The sequence below is a fragment of the Humulus lupulus genome, chromosome 5 (assembly GCF_963169125.1).
Source record: "Humulus lupulus chromosome 5, drHumLupu1.1, whole genome shotgun sequence".
NCBI lineage: Eukaryota > Viridiplantae > Streptophyta > Magnoliopsida > Rosales > Cannabaceae > Humulus > Humulus lupulus.
The window spans coordinates 215,724,810-215,746,162 of NC_084797.1; positions in this window are offsets into that span (position 1 = coordinate 215,724,810).

Below are 21,353 nucleotides of genomic sequence, written 5' to 3' on the forward strand. Positions count from 1 at the left end.
ACAATCAAATCATACAATAACCAAGGTCAACACCCTTAGGTCTCACCCTCTGTTTACCCCCACTACCTTCGGTTTGCTTAAACCAAGCTCAGTGAATATTAAGCTGTCCTCAGCTAAAAGTGGCTGAGTCGCGCCCTATGCGCCAATATAAACTCCGACACTCTTAGGTCGTTTATTTTACATTCACATGGTATAATACCATCTTACATAATGCATACAAGAATATGGATCCCTTAGTCCCGACATAAACTTACAACCGGGTGCAGTTTTCTTACCTTTAATTCCAAGTGTTCTGATTACAAGAGATGACACTTGAACACGGTCCGTTTCCCAAGCCCTAGCTTACACCTAATAACAACCAAGAAAAGGGATTCCATCAATAATAATAGTATAAAGGTTTCTGGACAAAGTTCTTGCCTCCGGAACATCGAATTCCACCAAACACGGTAGGGGGATTGACCCCAAGCACCCTAGGTTAGGTTCTTGCGCCTAAAACCTCCTTAAGTCCAAAAATGCCCTTAAGAGCCGTGGCCCAAGCTCTCTATGTCGTGGCCTGCCCCAATCCAGAGGCCCAGCCTAACCAAATAACAGACACGGGCCGCGACCCAACACTCCCCATGCCGCGGCCCGCCTTTCTTCCTCAGCTTCCACCTACTCCAAAGGGCTGCGACACACCAAGAACAGAGTCACGGCCCAACCCCTTCGAACCAAGAAAACCCACCATTTTTAACAATTAAACCTCACTCAATTCAACCCAAACCCATCCCAATGACACGAATTAACTACCACAAACACTCTAACATATTCCCAGCTGCAAAAGCCAACAAAAACCTAACTTAGAAACTCATCAAAACTACACTCTAATCCTTGAAATGCATAAGCTCATAAACCCCTTAGAATAGCCAGAAATTGCAAAATTCAGATGCTAAACTTTACATTAAAGCTTACCTTCACTAAAGAACAAATCTACCAATTAGTAGCTGAGCTAATTCCCAAATCCTTGGCCTCAATTTAATCTTCAAAATCAAGAACCCAAAAACACTTAGAACCCAGCCCAAAACTACATAATTAAATGACCAAGAATATGATTTAAGTCTTACCTCAACTCCTGATTGAATTCCTTTGCTAAAACTGAGCTAATCTCCAAGGTTCCAACTTAAATCTCTGAGTTTCCAGCCAAATTCCCCTTATGTTTCAGTGGTTTCTTGAGAGAGAGAGAGATAGAGGAAAGAAGGGTCAGTTTAGGTGTTTCTAGCTATTCCCTTATTTGTTTTATCTTATTTAAGTTAATCCAAAAGCTCGGGGGTACCAAAAACGTCCCCAAGGGCCAAATGGTAAACTTCCCCAGTATTCCCTCCTAAGATTTCTAACCTCAAATATATCTCCAATTATTTATTTCCATAACTCGATAACCCAAATAATCATCTAATACCCAAAATATCCCTTGACTCGCCCTGACTCAAGTATTGGGTCTCGTTGTGACTTTCCCGCTAACTGGCTCCCTAGGATCGCCTCAAGCGGCATGCTGCAAAAATATCCACGTAATAATGTGGTCTTCACAATTATAACATATAATCACATTTATGCCATCAACAAGCTAAAATTACAAATATACCCCTTTAAGCTAAACAGGGCCTACATGCATACTAATATTCTTAGACATGCATTTCATATATCCATATAAACATATAAGCATGCTTATCACGAAATCATGCATTAAATCATTTAATTCACACATAAACCAATTATACCCTCCCGGCATTCTAATCAAGGCCCTTAAGCCTTATTAGTGATTTTTGGGTCGTTACAGAGAATCTCTCTGTAGCGCCTCAAATTTTTACTTAGTTAGATAGTATTATCTTATGCGGTAGTATTTTAGTTTTCGTGGATATTGGTTTAAAGTCGGGATTTAGTTAGAAACTCGTAGAGCTAGTGATAACTCTACAAAATAGAGTTATTTTACCACTTTTTATGTGCTAATTGTTGCTTAATTCTTGAGTTGTTAATTGATTTATTAAGTTTTAAAGTAATTTTTAATTTATTGGGTTTATTTTGAATATATATATATTTTTGTGTGTTTTTATAGGTATTTTGTTATAAAATGTTGCAATTATTTATTTGAATTATTGTTGTTTAGTTTGAGGTAAAAAAAAAGTTGTATTATTGAACTTAAATGTTAAATATAAATTAACTTATAATTAATATTTTCAAAGAATTAAATTGATTTATTTTATAGTTGAAAATATTTTATTATGATTTATTTTATATTTATTTTGTTTGGAATTCATGGAATTTTTGGGCTTTGAAAAATAAAGAAAAGAAAAGAAAAGTAAAGGAAAGTGATAATTTTGAGAGGAGGGCAAGGGAATTTGGCATTTTTCTTCAATAACCCACGGGCCTGCCCCTTCACAAGCCAGGCCCATTCAGGCCTCCTGCCTAGCTGAAGACCCACCAGCAGCTCCTGCTTTCCCAACTGCACCTGGGCTTGCTCCACGCTAGGCCAGCCAGCCCAAAGACCCCCTCGGTCCAGTGCCCCAGCCGAGCCCCCTTGTCGTTCACCAGCTCCTGGGCCCGCCTCCAATTCCAGCAATTGTCCCAGCCTCCAGCCCCACGACCCATATGCAGCTGCCTCGTGAAGCCCATTCGCCCAAGCTTCCTCCAATCACAGCCAAACCCAACCGAAGCCCACACAACTAAGCTCCTTCCATCCGCCAGAGCACCTGCCCAGACCAGCAGCCTGCCACCTTCGGTCCCAGCCCCTACCTCAGCTGCCTTTGTGCATTTTGAGCGCAACAAAAGTACATTTGTCCCTTGTCCCCTTTGCCAAAAATGCCAACTTTTTACCCAAACTTTTCTACACATTTTACCCCAAAATCATCATTACACCCTATATTTTACCCCTATTTTCCATATTATTATTAATTTATTCAATCTCATTAATTTAAATTGATTATTTTAATACTCTCATTTTGGCAATAATAGGGAATTTTCAAGACCATTAGGGAGTGCTTGATTTTGGGAGAGGATACCACAATGTTTCTACACTTTCAAACCTCTCTATTCTCTTCATCATCTTCTTCTTCTTTTTGGTTAATTTTCTATGTATTTTTAGAGGAACAATTTGGGGGTTTTCCTCCAAATTTTCCTAAGCTATGTTTGTAATTTTTTGTTTGTATTTTCTATTCTAGTTATGAGTTTCTAATCTTTTTAAGATTATCAAGGTGATGATGAAACAATATGTAACTAGATAGTATTTATTTTGTACGTTAATTTCCCATTTTGTGCAACAAAGGTTATGAATTTTTCTTTTTGAAATATCTTCTTTCATCTTAAATATCATGTATTTTTTATTGTTAGCACATATTTACACTTTGTTCTTCATTAGTGCAAAAACATAATATTCTTTGTGTAAGATGTGTCATTAAATTGTACACATCCAATGCTTAGAGCAAAAATATAATGTTTTGCCTTATAAATAATGTTATTTGAATTTTTTTTTGTTTCATTAGGTTGATTCACATTAAATACTTTGAAATTATACTTTTTGAAAAGTGAAGAAAAATCCTATCTTTTTAGAAGTAATTTGAGCTTAAAATTATAAATCTATTTGGAAAATGATAGTTTGATTTATTTTAACTATCACTAAAACTTGGGAATCAATGTACCTTTAAATATTATTGAACTTCTATTTTGTGGATTTTATTATCTTAATAATCTTTCTTTTACCATCTTGATTTCTATTATTAATTTGTGTTTATACATTGTCTTTAATTTCTTTATTATTGTCTTTTATTTTATTTTCATTATACAAAAATCCCATCAATCTTTGGAGCTATGTTATAATTTATTATTTTTGAGTTAAAATAGTTTTCTTTTTTATTTTAGACAACTCCTTTGGGTTCGACATCCTTGCTTACACGATCACTATTCTATATGAACGATTCGTGCGCTTACGATTTATAAATATTTAAAACATACCCGTTTTGGGTCCATCAACTAGGTATGAATTTTATAAGTTTAGCCTATAGTTTAGAAATATTAATTTTATCATAAGGTTTGATTAATGAAAATAGTTCTAGGAATATTATTTATTTAAGCTAAGGTTTAGATAGAATAATTAAGAATGTGACATTTATTATATGTATGCTTATTAAATATTTAAGCTTTTAGATGTATAAAAATAATCATGGATAAGTCTAGGAAGTCTAGAACCTTCCCTCAGCTGTTAGGATCTCATATTACTCAGTCAAAGTGGTTTAAAAAACTTCAAGAGTGCTAAAAGTATGCAAAAACATGTTTAATATATAAGTGTAAGCCCATATATTGCAGTTATAGGGGCCGATATATCACCTATGATGATATGGAAAACACGTCGACTTCGCACGAACGAAACCACAGAAGCTCTGGAATATGGGGCAGGCGATATATCGCCTATAGGGGGTGATATATCGGCTCCCTCAACCATTTTGAAAATCTATGGAATCCGAGCTAGAAATATCCCTCAACAACTTGGACTTGTTCCTGAACGTTTTTGACCGAGTTCTAGGCATCTTTTGAGCGAAAAAATGTTATGTTTTAATCATTTATTTATTCATTGAAATGGGAGTTAGTTTTACTCCTTGAACTCTATAAATAGGACCCTTCACTCAGCCATTTTCATCATCTTTCAAACACTTTTCAGAGCTTCAAGCTGCTATTTTCGTTCTAGAGAGAAACAGTTGGGTTTTGGGGTTAAAGCTTTCAAATATAAAGCTTTTCTAAACACTTTGGAAGTAAGATTTTGTGTGATTTCGGTGTTTGAGGTATAGATCGAAGCTCTAAGCTATCCAAGGTACTTTTAATCCTCAGGTTTAGTCCATTTCCATTCTTCTTATTCTTTCCCTTTATTTCAAAACCTAACTCATTATAATGACTTTTTTCTAGGTGTTCGATTTCTTTGAAACTTAAGGTTTTTGGTAAGTCTTTATTCTGATGGTTTAGATCTTCTCTTCATCTTCTTTTCTCTAGAAGACTTATGGTTTCTTTATGTTTAGTTTTAGGAGTTTCCAATCTCGCACTTGTCTTCAATATCTCCAATTTGGTAAGGAAAATTAGGTAGTTTAGTTTATGACCTAGTATATGTTTTGTATGACCTAACATGTAACGCCCTGGATAACCAAGACTGTTACACTGTGTGTTTAAAATAGTGTAGGAATTTCTAATCAAGTCATTTAAATGAAAATGTGATCCTAAAGTCATAAACAAATTAGGTTTAAAATATTTTCGTCATAAACGGATAATTTTCATTAAAATAAACGTTTAGTATATGGGATCCCTAAAACAAGTTTTAAAGGACATATTTACAAAATTTCCAAAAGTTATAGATAATCAAGGCCACTCTAATGGAAAAATATACATTTTAGGATTCTGTCCCTGTACAATCCCTCGACCGTGGCGGCCGAGCAGCTGACAATGTACACCTCACCCTCAGAGCTCTCTAACCCATGGTCGATCCATCTTACCCTTGCCTTTACCTGCACCACGTAGCACCCGTGAGCCGAGGCCCAGCAAGAAAACCATAACATCATAGTATAATCAATAATGATAACCAAATAATTCATAAAACATAACCAGACATTCAGCAGTCCATGACATTCACATAATCAGTGATAACAATTGACAAATAAACAATATAATATCCATGTATTTAACATGTCATAATTATCAGACTAACAATAATAAACATATCATACAATATTCAGGGTCGACGCCCTTAGGCTGCACTCTCTGTTTAATGCACTGTCTCCGGCTCACTTAGGCCGAGCCTAGTGTTTACCCCATTGACTCTGGTTCGGTTAGGCCAAGCTCAGTGATTATTTAATTAACCTCAGCTACCAGTGGCCGAGCCGCGTCCTTGTACGCCAATATTGATTTTGCCACTCTTAGGCCATTTATTTCATACTCACATGGCATAATACCATCATACAACATTGCATACAAGTATAGGGAACTCTTAGTCCCAACATAGCCACATAACCAGGTGCAGTTTTCTTACCTTTGGTTCGAAGCAGAGAAGGTAAACTGATTTTGAGCATGATCCTTAGCCTCGAGCCTTGGTGATAAATCTAGTCACAAGGGCCATTGATATCTATCAACTTCCAATCACAATAAAATACCTTGGAAACAAAAACTAGCCTCCGGGACCTCAATTTCTACTAAACCGGGTAGTAGAAATTGTCCAAAGCACCTAGTTTCGAACCCCTGAACCCTAACAATACTTGAAATACTTCCAAGATCAAACTTTCTAGGCGGATCGTGACTTGGCTCAGCAAGTCACGACTTGGCCCAAGTCAGAGAGCAAGCTCCCAAGACAAAGGGGAGGCGGGTCGCGACTTGGCCAGGCAAGTTGCGGTGCGCCCCAAGTCAGAGAGCATCCCAGGCCAGAAGGGCCACATGCATCGCGGTGCCCGCTGTCTAGGTCGCGGCGCGCCTTTTTCGACCCAGAAAATTTTGGGTTTTCCTCCTCCTTCTTCCCAGCCAAGAACACCCACTTAAGCCCAGAATTCTCCGTACCTTTTCCCCCAAAATTAACACTAAACCAACCATAACTACAAGACTAAATCATACATTTATTAATCATCAAAACCTTAGCCATAATAACAACATCACTGTCTCAATTCCACCTGAATCAAACACTCCAAAAGTTTAGACTAATTCTGCTTAGGAACATAAGATTCAACCCAAACCAAATCAATAAAACACAAAGATTAAACACCAAGGTTCTTACCTCAAACTGTAGCCCTACTCCCCAGCTGAATCCTTGCTCCAATTCAGCTTAATCCCTTAAATTATCCTTTGTTTTCCAGCTCCAATTCCCAGCTAAGTTCCTCTCCAACTTCTTCAAAGATCACCAGCCAAAGTCTAGCATATGCATCCCCTTTATTACTTAGCTTCAAGTTCTATCAAAGAAGAGTAAGAGAGAGAGTACGTGCGAGAGATGAGTGAGAGTGAGCTGAGAAATCTTCTTTCCTTGAGTTAATCCACTGCCCTTTGTTTTCTTCCACTAAATTCTGAACATATCATCAAAGAAAAAGACCATATTACCCCTCCTAACAAAACAAACCTTTAACTTAATCTAGGGGTATACTAGTCATTTGTTCCCAATTCCCACTAATTCCTCAAGTGTTCCTAACATTTACCACTTTAATCCTATCGTCTAACTAATCACTAATTATTTACCCACTGTACAATAATTCCCAACATATTCTCTAAATTACCAAAAATACCCCCAGGCTCCCCCGAGCTGGGTATTAATCCCCACTGTGACTATTTTTCCAAACCGCCCACTAGGACCATCTCGAGCCATATGCTGCAAATATATCCACATAATAATTTGGTCTCAACATTTTGTCACATATAATTACATTTATGCCCTCAATAGGCCAAAATTACAAATATGCCCTTACAAGCTAAATAGGGCCCACATGATATTTAATACTCATAAACATGCATTTAATTATATCCATATAATCATATAATCATGCATGCCACATAATCATGCATTTTATCACCAATTCACATAAATACCAATTATACCCTCCCGACACACTCATCAAGGCCCTTAAGCCTTATTAGTAATTTTGGGTCGTTACATAACATTTAAGGTATAATAAATGGGTAAGTGTGTCTGGACCTAAGGTGTCCAATGATGTATGACGGACTTATGTCTGGTAGGCTCAGTTGCCAAAATTTGATGACGGACCCAAGTTGGTGTCCAATGTATGATAGATTTATGTCTGGGGCTTAATTGCCACCTCTGTATAAGCACTTATCTTTTTATTATATCTGACTTGTTATTATGACCTATGACCCATAGTTATGATTATGACTTAGGACCTATGACCTATGACTATGAACTATGATTTAGATTATGATTTATGTATATGACTTAGGCTATGATATGACCTAGGGTTTTATGATGTTGTATGATTAGTATAAAGAAGTCTTGTAATGACTCTTTTGAAATTTATGATATGTTTGATTATATGATTATATGACTGACTCTTCTTTGTATTTTCCTTAATGGGTTTAGAAGCTCACCCCTTATGATGATGTTGTTTCAGGTAATTAAAGATACAAAGGTCGGTGGCGAGTGGGACCTAAGAGCTTCGTGATGTACTCGTGGGGACAATATAGTCGAGGAAGATCAAGCGAGTATATTTATTTTTATTAAAGAATGTTTTCTTTTAAAGTTTTATGTGATGTTGCTCGTTTTAATATGTTAAAGACAATTTTTTTTATTTTTGTAAAACCATGGATCCATATACTTATTTTTAAGTTTCATTCAATAAAAGAGCAATGTTTATGATTATGATCCAACGCTGTGTTCTCGATAATTTATGAGAAATTAGGGTGTTACACTCTCAACCACTTGAGAGAATTTCTCAACCGCTAGGAGAGAATCTCTCAACTACCTTTGAGAGAATATCTCAACGACATTAAAATATCTATAACTAACTTCTAAATTTAAATTTAAATAAATATTTAATTTTTGAATTAAAATAATAATTCAAAATTAAACTCAGTGGGCTCCACCCTATGATGTAGGTGCCCACCACTGTTCTTACACATTGGTTGGCGCTAATGCTGTTGTCCAAACAACATAGTTGGCGCACCACCTTGTCCAGACAGACATAGGTGGTGCCAACATCTGTCTTGTCTAGACAATGGTGTTTTCCGAATTTATTTAATATTAAATTAAATTTTAATTATTTATTATAAAATAAATAATTACTATTTTTCCCTTGAAAAATAAATTCTTCTATCTCTTTTATTTTGTGACATCCATACCCTTGATAGTGTGGTATAGAGGCGATTCGAGGACCATGGACCTATAACGCTAAGATCTAATAATGTAATGACCAGACTAATTCTAGACCCTGAACCATTAAAAACTTCCAAGACATAGCTACTATTTTGGAATACATATATACATAAAATATTAGAACTTTGTTAAAAATCCAAAATACGGTACGGAATACAAAATATGGTACGGGATCCCATTGTTTAATACATAAGACATAAAACCATAAACATAAACTTTAATTAATTGTTTAAAAACTAAGTGCGGAAATACATAAGAAAATAAAGTAAAAGACTTGAAACAACGTCATCCTCGATCTTCCAGTAGTCAATTCAATCAATCCATCCCTAATAAACATGCCAAGCTGCCACGAATCCATCCCACCTTCCAAGCTCATTTTCTTGCACCATCTAAAATAAAAGGAATGAGCCTAATGCCCAACAAGGAAAAATCTACTAAAAGCATATATCATAAATCATAAAACTATATCATAAACATATACTATAAAACATATGATGTAAAAGTGTATATCATATAGGACTACAATATTAATGGCCATTAACTCATTACTGTGGCATGTGATAAACCATCTAGGTCCTCAGTCTACTAATCGAGATAGGTTAGATCACAAGGTAGTATATGATAACCCATCTAGGTCCTCACTCTACTAATCGAGGTATGGTAAATCATAACTCTAAACCACGATAATGATAAAAATCTTGGGGTTTTCTATCTAAGCAACTATAAACCCCAAGCGACTAAAAACATATTCATACATATATACATAGCACATAACATATCATAGCATATAAACATATAATAACACATATAACCTAACCTATTTTCCTTACCAAAAACCGGAATATTGGAGACAAGAACGGGATTGGAAAACTCTTAAAAACCAACAATAAGAATCACGAGTTTCTAAAGAAATTGAGATGAAAAGGAGATCTAAACCATCAAGATAGAAACTTACTGAAGAATCTCAAGTTTCAAGAACTTAAATGCCTAAAAAGCCATAATAATGAGTTAGAATCTGAAAGAAAATAAAAGAACTATGATGAACTAAATCTGAGGATAAGAATACCTTGAATGGACTAGAGCTTTGATCTACACCTCAATACCGTAATAACACTATATCTTACTTCCCAAGTGTTTATAAAGCTTATATTGAAAAAACTTTTAAATCCAAAAACCCTAGTGTTTTCTCTCTGGAATAAAATTATCAGCTTGGAACCTCTGAAGAATGCTTGAATGATGAATGAAATGGCTGAGTACTAGGTCCTATTTATAGAGTTCAAGGAGTGAAACTAACCCCTTTTAAAATGAATAAATAAATGAATATATTTGAATTTTCGGTTCAATAGATGCTTAGAACTCGGTCAAAAATGTTCAAGAGCAAGTCCAAGTGGTTGAGGGTTGTTTCTAACTCAGATTCCACGAAGTTTCAAAAACCAACCCAAGGGCCGATATATCGCCATACCCTAGGCGATATATCGCCTATGCCTATGCCCGAGTCTTTGTGGTTTCATTCGTGTGAAGTCAACGCGTTTTCCGTATCTTCCGTAGGCGATGTATCAGCCCTATAGCTGCGAGATATCAGCATACAATGATATTTTAAACACATTTTTGCATATTTTCAGCACACTTGAAGTTTGTTAAAACAACTTCGACTGAGTAAAACATGATCCTAACAGCTGCTGAAAGGTTCTAAAGCTTCTAGATTCTTCCATTATTAATTTATTCATCTAAAATCCTTAAATCCTTAAATGAACATGCATGTGACAAGTGTCATGTTCTTATTAGTTCTATCTAAACCTTAGGTTATAATAAATAATATTTCCAGGACCAGCTATATTAGTCAAACCTTATGTTATAATTAATATTTCTAAACTATAGGTTAAACTTATAAAATCCATAACTATTTCTACGAGTTTCCAAATAAATCCTGGCTTGAACCAATATCCACGAAAACTAAAATACTACAAGCTACTACGATCTAGCTAAGTAAAATTTTGAGACGCTACAAATAAACCAGATTATTTATTGAACTCATCAATATAATAATCTTATTTATTAATTCCATTATTACTCCACAATAAATATGGAATTGCAGTCTTAGTTATTATAGAATTATATTTACTGAGTTTATTAGTAGTAGTCCATTGATATAATCAATACTAGTAGTTTGTCCTCTTGTTATCGGTTCATATAGAATTGGTCAAAATTACCATTTTATCCTTCTAATTATCTCTTTATCATTTAGTACCGTTAATTCACCAGTGAAAGTTAATTTATATCAAATCTAAATTTGTGCACAACTTTTCAGTTCTAGAATTAACACTGAAAGGGAACCAATATTTGACCTGTTAGGAAAATTGGGATTCCATCTTGTAAATCATGTTCCCAGCCATCCATGTTACTAAATTCCCAAAACAAAATTTGCAAGCTTCATTCATAAAGAAATTTTAACGAGTGAATCAAAGAACATAGTAAACATGAACAAGAGTTCATGAATACTCATTATTTAGACTAATCTACAAATTGATCATCTAACTGATATTAATTAAGTCTTTATAAAAAACGACAAGTTCTATAAAGAAATTAATTCATATCGATCCAATCATATATAATCATAATTATATATAACACCTTTACTAAGGTGTCTGTATACATGAGCAATCCGAATATAAATTTCTTGCACCGAATAACGTCCTTAGTAAACCGTACTAGCAACCATTGATCAAAGATTCCCTACTTTAATATGTTGCTGTCACTTTTATTCATTGTGTATGATCTTAATTCTATCGTACTCATACAAGATCATACCCTCATAATTGAATATGGAATTTTTTGATATTCATACTATAAATTATTTAAATAATAATTTAATATTCAAACATATTTAAATTGTTCACTTTATTTAATATTGAAAATATCTAATATAGCTTTTTAGGACATAACCCCTAACAGAAAATTCAATCAACGGGAGATATTTACTTCAAGACTCCTCGAAGTCTAGCACACAGACTCTAATCTGTGAATTACCCTTAGTTACACGTTTATATCCAAATGAATTGATTAGCAAGTCTAGCACTATTTAAAATACATAGTGTAATGGTCTTGGCAATACAGGGCATTACAACTGGGTATTAGAGCAGTTTAGGTTTAAGGGTTCCTAAAGACTGGCTGGGCGTGGACACTCGCTGCTAAAGATAAGATCGACTCAGGATTTCGTAACTATATATTTGATTATATGTTTAACTGTTCAAATAAAATATAAATGCCTTATATGCATGTTTAATAGGAAGCATGAGATATACTTATAGGGCCTGGCCCTTGACTGCTATGTGTGCATGATAAGGCATGCTTATTAGCATTGCTATTGTATGTTAGTACTATTGAAATAACTGTTAGCATTTTGATTGCATATTTTTCTTGACTATGTGGGGTGACTTCAAAAGACCTGTTATCGTTGTCTGATCAGCCAAGTCATTGATTGCAGATATACTTAGAGAGTTATGCCTCCAAGGCGAACAATTTGACTAGCCGGCATTGAGATCGAGGATAGAGATGATTATCAGGGTCAGAAACCCGCCGCCAGTCCCTGAGAACTGGGAGCAGATGCTTGCTGATATGAAAGCTAGACTTTAGAGTCAAGAGGAAGAGATTCTCCTTTTGACACAGTAGTTTTCTCCAGGGAATGCTGCACCAGACATACCACCTATCGTCGCACCAACCGTACAGCAGCCTGAGATTGGAAACATGTGGGAGCCGCTGTAATGCCCTGGTTAGCCAAGACTGTTACACTGTGTATTTTAAATAGTTTTTAACTCACCAAACGAGTCATTAGGCCATAAAAGTGTGTAACGCACCACGTCACTATGGCTGCTTCCTGGAATGAACACTAGCCCTATAAACCGGCACGAGTCTTTCCAGCGTCCTTTGTTCTCACTCGCACGCTTCTTGGGAAAACTTCCCAGGAGGTCACACATCATGAGACTAGTCCAGGTCAAGCATGCTTAACTTTAGAGTTCTCAAATGATGGGTTACTGAAAAGAAGATGCATCTTGCTAGCATAGGTACTACCCATATATCCATTTAAGCCTTCTTCAACTATGTAGTCCCATACCTACACAGTCTTAGAATTATCACACTTGACCTTCCCTAGGCAGTGTGGGATTGCACATCTTTTACCATGTATTTCCCCCTACAGATCACGGGTTTCTGACTCTCATAATCACCCCCCTTAGGGGTCCGACGTCCCCGTCGACCATACTTCCGTCTGGGTCAAGGCTCTGATACCATTTGTAATGCCCCACGACACTATGGCTGGCTTCTGGAATGACGACTGGCCCTACAAACCAACATGAGTCTTTCCAGTATCCTTCATCCTCACTCGCACGCTTCCTGGGAAAACTTCCCAGGAGGTCTCCCATCATGATACTACTCCAAGTCAAGCACACTTAACTTTGGAGTTCTCAAGCGATGGGCTACCGAAAAGAAGATGCATCTTGTTGGCATTTTAAACTATGTAGTCACATATCTACACTGACTTAGAATCATCACACTTGACCTTCCCCAGGCAGTGTGGGATAGCACAACTTTTACCCTGTCTTTCCCTCCGCGGATCACGAGATTCTAACAGTCACAGTGTGCATCTAAATGTGATTAATGATCTAAGGTTAAAAATTTTCGTCAAAAGGAATAGATATTTCATTAAAACATTAAATTGTACATGGGATCCCATAATAAATGTTTACAAAGTTGTTTACAGTCCTAAAATGGTCATTACAATAGGGTTTAACCTTAGTTCCTTAGAGAAACCTTGGTCGTGGTGGTCAAGCGGCTGCATATGTACACGTTTCCACCTAAGCTCTCCAACTCATGGTTGGTTCAGCTTTCCTTTCCCTTTACCTACACCACATAACACTGGTGAACCAAGTCCCAGCAAGAAAACTCAATACAAGTGCATGAACAATTCCTTAAGCTTAATAAAAATAGTAAAACAGAGGAAAAACTCAAGATTCAAGCTTATAAAATCATTACCTCAAGAATTAAAGAGTTTCCTAGAAATCCCTCAAGCAACTCCCTAGCTTCAATTCCTTAAATCAAAGCTTTGTCAATGAAAATTTTCAAGAGATAGTGGAGAGAGAACCAGCCGAGAGGATAGAAAGAGAATGAGAGTGTTGCTTTGTTTTATGGTTGTGTTAAGGTTTCCTTTGGCTGAAGGAAAGTGACTAAGTCATTAATTAACACCCAAAATGCCAAATTTCCCTTAAGCCCCTAGTTTGCCCCTTAATTCCTTTATGGCCATTTCGATCTTTTACCATCACAACTCACCATTTCTTTAAATAAGTCTCAACTATCTCCAAATAAAATTCCCATTACCCAAAAATTCTGGGTGATGCGATAATTACCAAATTTCCCATAGGCTTGCCCCGAGCCCGGTTTTTGACCCTGTTATGACCAATCTGCTACTATGCATGCTAGGATCATCTCATGCTGAATAATCCAAATATATCCACATAATAACGTGGTCTCATCATATATCACAAATATATAACCAAATATTCAAATAAACCCCTAATGGGTCAAAATTATGAAAATTTCTTTCTAATAAGAAATGGCCTACACACATATTTAACACACTTAACATGCAATATTAGTCATATAATAATATAACTCACATAATCATGCATATTATCACATAAGAATACCATAAACCAATTATTTCCCTCTTGACACCCTAATCAAGGCACTAAGCCATATTAGGGAATTTGAGACGTTACAACTATCCCCTCTTTACAGAAATTTCGTCCTCGAAATTTTACCTTAACAACTAAGGATACTGACTCTGCATATCTGACTCCCGCTCCCAGGTCGCTTCCTTGACCTTGTTGTTCCTCCATAATACCTAACCATAGGTATAGTCTTGTTTCTCAGGACCTTGTCCTTCTTGTCTAGTATCTGGACTGGTTGTTCCTCATCCCAGAGATCTGCCTTAAGCTCTAGGTCCTCATTACTCAATACATGAGTCATGTCTGACACATATTTCGGAAGGATCGAAATATGAAATAAATTATGTATGACCGACAATGTCGGAGGTAAGGCCAATCTACAAGCCACCTGACCAATCCTCTCCAGGATCTCAAATGGTCCTACAAATCTAGGGCTCAGCTTGCCCTTCTTGCCAAATCTCCTCACCCATTTCCATGGTGAGACTCTAAGGAAGACATAGTCTCCCACTTGGAACTCCACTTTCCTACGTTTGGGATCAGAATAAATTTTATTCCTGCTTTGAGAAATGAGCATTCGAGCTATGATCTTCTCAATAGCCTCAACGGTCATCTGAACTGCCTTAGGACCCAAATATTTTCTTTCTCCTGTCGCATCCCAACGAATGGGAGATCTGCATTTCCTACTACACAACATCTCATAAGGAGCCACCCCAATGGTCGATTGATAGCTGTTATTTTAGGAAAACTCTATCAAAGGCAAATATTTACTCTAAGACCCATCAAAGTCCAGTACACATGCTTGCAGCATTTCTTCTAATATTTGAATCGTCCTCTCAGATTGTCCATCTTTCTGAGGATGATAAGTAGTACTAAACTTCAATTGTGTACCCATAGCCTTTTGTGAACCTCCCCAAAACTTGGAAGTAAATGTGGGGTCCTGATCTGACACGATCGACCTCAGAGCTCCATGAATGTGCACTATCTCTCTCACATAGAGATATGTATACTAGTCAACTATATATGTCATCCTCATTGGTAAGAAGTGAGCTGATTTGGTGTATCGATCCACGATAACCCACACCGAATCATGTTGACCCACGGTCCTGGGTAACCCTACCATGAAATCCATCGTGATATCTTCCCATTTACACTTTGGGATTTCCATAGGCTGTAATAGCCCTGCTGGCCTCTAATTCTCAACCTTGACCTGTTGACATGTCAAGCACTTAGCCACGTATTGTGTCACATCCCTATTCATCCCATGTCACCAATACAATGATCTCACATCCTAATACATCTTCGTGGTGCCTGGATGCAAAGAGTAAAGGGTAGTATGAGATTCATCTAGAATCTCCCGTCTAATAACAGTGTCCATTGGAACACATTTTCGACCCTTGTACCTTAACAAAACTATATATGACACTATATAGTCCATAGACACTCCGACTAGGACGTCCTCTATGATCTTTGTGAGTTGTGAATAACCCAACTGACTTTCCTTTATTCTTTCCAACAGTGTAGAGCGTAGTGTAATGTTGGCCAATTATCCCACCAGCAACTCTATACCAGCTCTGATCATATCCTCTACCAAATCTCTGGATATCAGCCTCGCACTGTAGATCTGTCCCGGACCCTTCCGGCTTAAGGAATTTTCCACCTCGTTAGCCTTCCCGGGGTGATACAGGATTTCACAATCATAATCCTTCACCAACTCCAGCCAACGCCTCTATCTCATGTTCAGGTGTTTCTGTGTGAAAAAGTACTTCAGGCTCTTGTGGTCAGTGTAAATCTCACACTTCTCCCCATAAAGGTAATGCCTCCATTCCTTTAACGCAAAGACTACTGCTGCCAATTCTAGATCATGAGTGGGGTCTCTCTGTTCATACTCTTTTAACTGGCGTGATGCATAGGAAATCACCTTCCTCGACTGCATAAGAACACAACCCAAACCTTGATGTGAGGCATAACAGTATATCACAAACTTCTCCAGATCTATTAGAAGACTCAGAACTGGAGCTGTAATCAATCTCTGCTTCTGATCCTTGAAATTGTTCTCACACTTATCTGTCCACACAAACTTCTTATTCTTGTGTGTTAGTTTAGTCAATGAAGTAGTAATCCTTGAGAACCCTTCCATAAAACGTCGGTAATAACCTGCCAAACCAAGGAAGCTCCTAATCTCTGAGGCTTTCCTTGGCCTTGGCCAATCTTTAACTGCCTCAATCTTAGTTGGTACCACCTTGATCCCATCCCTACTGATAATATCACCAAGGAAAGTGACCTGAGGTAACCAGAACTCACATTTCTTGAACTTTACGAACAATCTATGTTCCCTCAATCTCTGTAGAACAAACTTAAGATGCTGCTCATGTTCTGACTCTGACTGAAAATAAACGAGAATATCATTGATGAAGATGATCACAAAGTGGTGTAGGTATTCTTTGAACACCATGTTCATCAAATCCATAAAAGTAGTTGGGGCGTTAGTCAACCCAAAAGACATGACTAAGAATTCATAATGCCCAAATCTAGTACAAAAGGCAGTCTTTGGTATATCTCCCTCCTTGATCCTCAGCCGGTGATAACCAAATTGGAGATCTATCTTTGATAATACCATTTTACCCTGTAACTGGTCAAACAAATCATCTATCCTTGGCAAAGGATACTTGTTCTTCATTGTTAACTTGTTCAGTTCTCTGTAGTCAATACACATTCTCATAGAACCATCAGTCTTATTTACAAATAGGACCGGTGCACCCCATGATGAGAAATTGGGTCTAATAAAACCCAAGTCTAACAGTTCATGCAGTTGTACCTTTAGTTCTTTCAATTATGCTGGGGCCATCCTGTATGGTTCCCTACACACTGGCTTTGTTCCTAGTGCCAAGTCAATAACAAATTCAATTTTTTGTGTGGCGGCAATCCTAGAAAATCTTATGGAAACACATCCAAAAACACACAGACTAATCTAGTCTCCTCTGGTCCCACTGACACAACCTGAGTGGTATCTACCACACTGGCTAATAATCCTATGCAACCACATTGCAATAGATCTCTAGCCCTCAATACAAATATCATAGGTATACGGGCTCCATCCACAATGCCAACAAATACAAAAGGATCCTCACCTTCAGGCTCAAAGGTTAGCATTTTCCTTCTGCAGTCTATGGTTGCCCCATACTTCACTAACTAGTCCATACCGAGAATCATGTCAAAGTCAGTAATAACCAATTCTATCAAATAAACTGACAATTCTCTGCCCTCTACTATCAGTGGCAATGATTTGACCCACACTACACCAAATACCCCTTTCCATAACACATGAATATAATACTAATAAAAAAGTATTATGAAAAAGTATTATACGTGGCAAATTAATGAAAAAAGGGCGGTAATTTGTTTAGTGAGCCCGCCACTTAGCTTTTTTTTTTTTCAGACTTCCTTCAACATTTCGAACACAAAGAATAGTGACCCATTTCTTCGGCTACGTACGGTCTCCGAACTCAATCCCTGCTTTGGTCTCCTCCATCCCTCAAATCTCCTCCATCCCCTCAAATCTCCTCTCTCTCTCTCTCTCTATCTCTCTCTCTCTCTCTCTCTCTCTCGTCTTTCTCTATCTCTCTGTCAATCCGTTTCCAGTCGTTGGGCTTCTCAGTTTTGGGACAGAGAAAGTTTTGTTGATGGTCCTATTCAGTGTCTTCTTTGTAGCCTAGAAGGTGAATATCCCTTCAAGACTGTGGAACTTATTCACCTCTTATCATCCATATTTGAAGGAACTTGGCCAGCAGAATGTGTGTAAGTTTCTTTATTAGCTTTTTCTAGCGATCTCTTTGGTTTTGATTTCATAATATTTCTATTTCATATCCAACTGATGTTAACATTTTTCTTTTACTTTGTATTTTATTTTAACAAGTAATACAAAATTTCATTTCTTAAAAAAAAAATAAAAAAATACATGCAATATTATACAGTGTGTTAAAGATTTTTTAATTGTATAAATTAACTCGTGTTTTTCAAGCGTTTGTTTGAAGATCGGATTGGCAATTGGTTTTCCTGTCGTAATGTTTTTTGATACATTTGAAATAACATTTATAGTTCTTGTTCCTTTACATAATTCTCATAAAGATGTTGTCTTCTTATTCAATTATTATGTAATTCTTGCAAATATTGTGTCCTTCATGTGAACCGGTATAACTTTCTTCATAAGTCTGTGGGCATTTCATCCTTGTTTGAGATTACCGATGATTCCTTGGAGGATGCCACATCCCAAATTGTTGAAACACGTGTCCCCTTGCATGTCCCTGGTATTGAAGGTCTACTGATCCCTAGTAGCAGTCACGGAAATATTATGAAATTAATTGGTTCAAATACTGCTCTTGTACGATGGGAGGTAAATGGTTCGATTGCATTCTTTGCTTTGTTTTTATATCTCTTCCTTCTAGCATTGTATGCTGATTTTTATAATGAGAAGATAGGTTGTTTTGTGTTTTCTACTGAATGTGCATTGAATTTGGTATGGTAGAATGTATTAAATTTGGTACGGCATAAATCTTTTCCTTCCCTTGTTTGTGTTCATATCGTATACATTTCTAATAAGAGTTGCATTCTGACTTTGGAAATTGGTAGGTTGTGGTTGATGCAGATCTACTAAAAACCCTATTCAAAAGGAAATTGAATCAATATTCAATAAATGGACTAATTATGGTGTTGTTGGTGGATTTATTGTGTCTTGTTCTTCTGTAGGGTACACCCCAGTATAAGATTTAGCTTAGATAATTTTGAGTGCCATGGCTCTTGATGTTAGCAAACTACTTTTTAGGGATCAGGAACTTCCACACATTCTAACCTAATAAATATTTATCATGAACTTGTAATGCTACTCATTTTGTGCTAATGGATGCATCTTTGGTCTAGTATACACATTCTGGGGTGCTTGTGCTACTGTTGCGTCTAGCCCAGGGGCTTTATATGGATGGCAATGAGGAAGTTCTACTTACTCTTGATCTTCTTAATCAGATGATATCTTTTAATGAGGTAAGAAAATCCAGTCTTTCTTACTTTATTTGTGCCCTCCTAGATAGATGTTAAAACTAGTGACATGTGACTATTTTACTGCTTGGCTATTCATGCATTTTTCTGTTGAAATATGTTTTACTGTACATTGGCTTTAAGGTCTGTTAACTATTTTTCGCACTTTGGAATTGGCACAAATGGGAATCTTCAATTTGTTGTGTTTTCATTATTTAAAAATTTGCCAAGAGTTTCTTTTCTTGATAGGTTTGTTTGATTTTTCTATAACTTTTTTGGTGTACCTTGTTCTTTCTATTGATATATTTTTTTTCTTTATGCTCTAGGCTGTGTGTTTTGCTTTAATGGGCATTGGCAGCTCATTTCATGCTCAAGAAACTGGTGTGAGTGGGCAATTGGAGAGTCGAGTGTGGTAAATACTGTTATTTTCCTGTGTACTGTGTTATGTTTGTTTCTTTCCACGTTAATGCTCTTGGCTCTTATCTTTTGCCTAGGGTTGTTGAGATCATCTGCACTTTGGTCAGGAAATTATCTCATAATCCTAATAGTGCAGCTATAATGGCCATGGGTGTTAACATCTTGGAAAAGATGTTGAAATGGTAAGCTAATCCATATTACATTTTTTTCTACTTTTGGGTATAAACTTATATATGGCTCTTTCTTGCATGAAGTTTGGGGTGAATTTTAGTCAGTCATTTTAAAGTCAACGCCATATGTTTGCTGTTTTACCTATGCAGCTGTATGGAAAATTAAAACATAATGTTCTCTGTGGAAGGCTAGTAGTTAAGGTCACCAAGAGCATCATAGTTATGTCATTTGCTTTTGACTAAAAAAATTTGTGTATAAAGATATCGTTATACTTTTCTTATGAGAAGAATTACTGATGCAATTGTTTCAATAAGGCATTTAAGTGCTTGAATGCTACAAACCCCAGAACTTCACGGTGTTAAAATGTTTTGTGGGCCTCTTGTCATATACTTAAATTGTTTGCTTGCCCGAAGCCTTGCTTCTGATTATGATGACTTTTATATTGTTTTTTTTTTGGGTCAGTTGCCCTTCATACGTTTCTGCAGCAGTTGTTAAGGAAAATTTATTTGATGTGTCTTTAAATACAAATATTCTTGACACTGGCTCTAATGGTTCCTTGAGGTAAGGCCTTTAGTTTGATGGTTTTGATTTTGTATTCTTCTCTGAACTGGATGTGTGTGCCATCAATTTGTATGCTAACATGAAAAGTAAAATAAAAAATTGTATAATTGTGTAATGACCTCTATCATTATGCTTTTTTTTTTTTCTTTTTCAACTGTCCTTCTTTGTTTATTGATATTTATTTTATTCTTCACTTTATGCAATCTGAAATTTGTACTTATTTTGTTAATTTTACTTGAGGTAGTTCAACTTTAAAGTTATTTAATGTTATTTGTTTAGTGCACTACCATGCAAGGGCTCTATTGCTTTATTTTAATTTCTCCATTGGTTCTGCATTTCCTTCCCGATTGTGTATTGTTTCTGTTCTATTTTCATAGATTTTTCCATCTGGGCCCAAATTCTCACATTTTTTGCCCCTTGTGAGTGGGTGATGATGCATCTTATTTTCATTGTGTTTTCTTTGTCTTGGCGTATGTAAATTCTATACTTTAAAATGGAGATTGTGGTCTAAGTGTATGGCCTTATTTTTTTAGCGGATCAAGGTTGCTTTCTGGAAAATTGGCAACAATGCTATTAATTGACTGTGAGCAGAA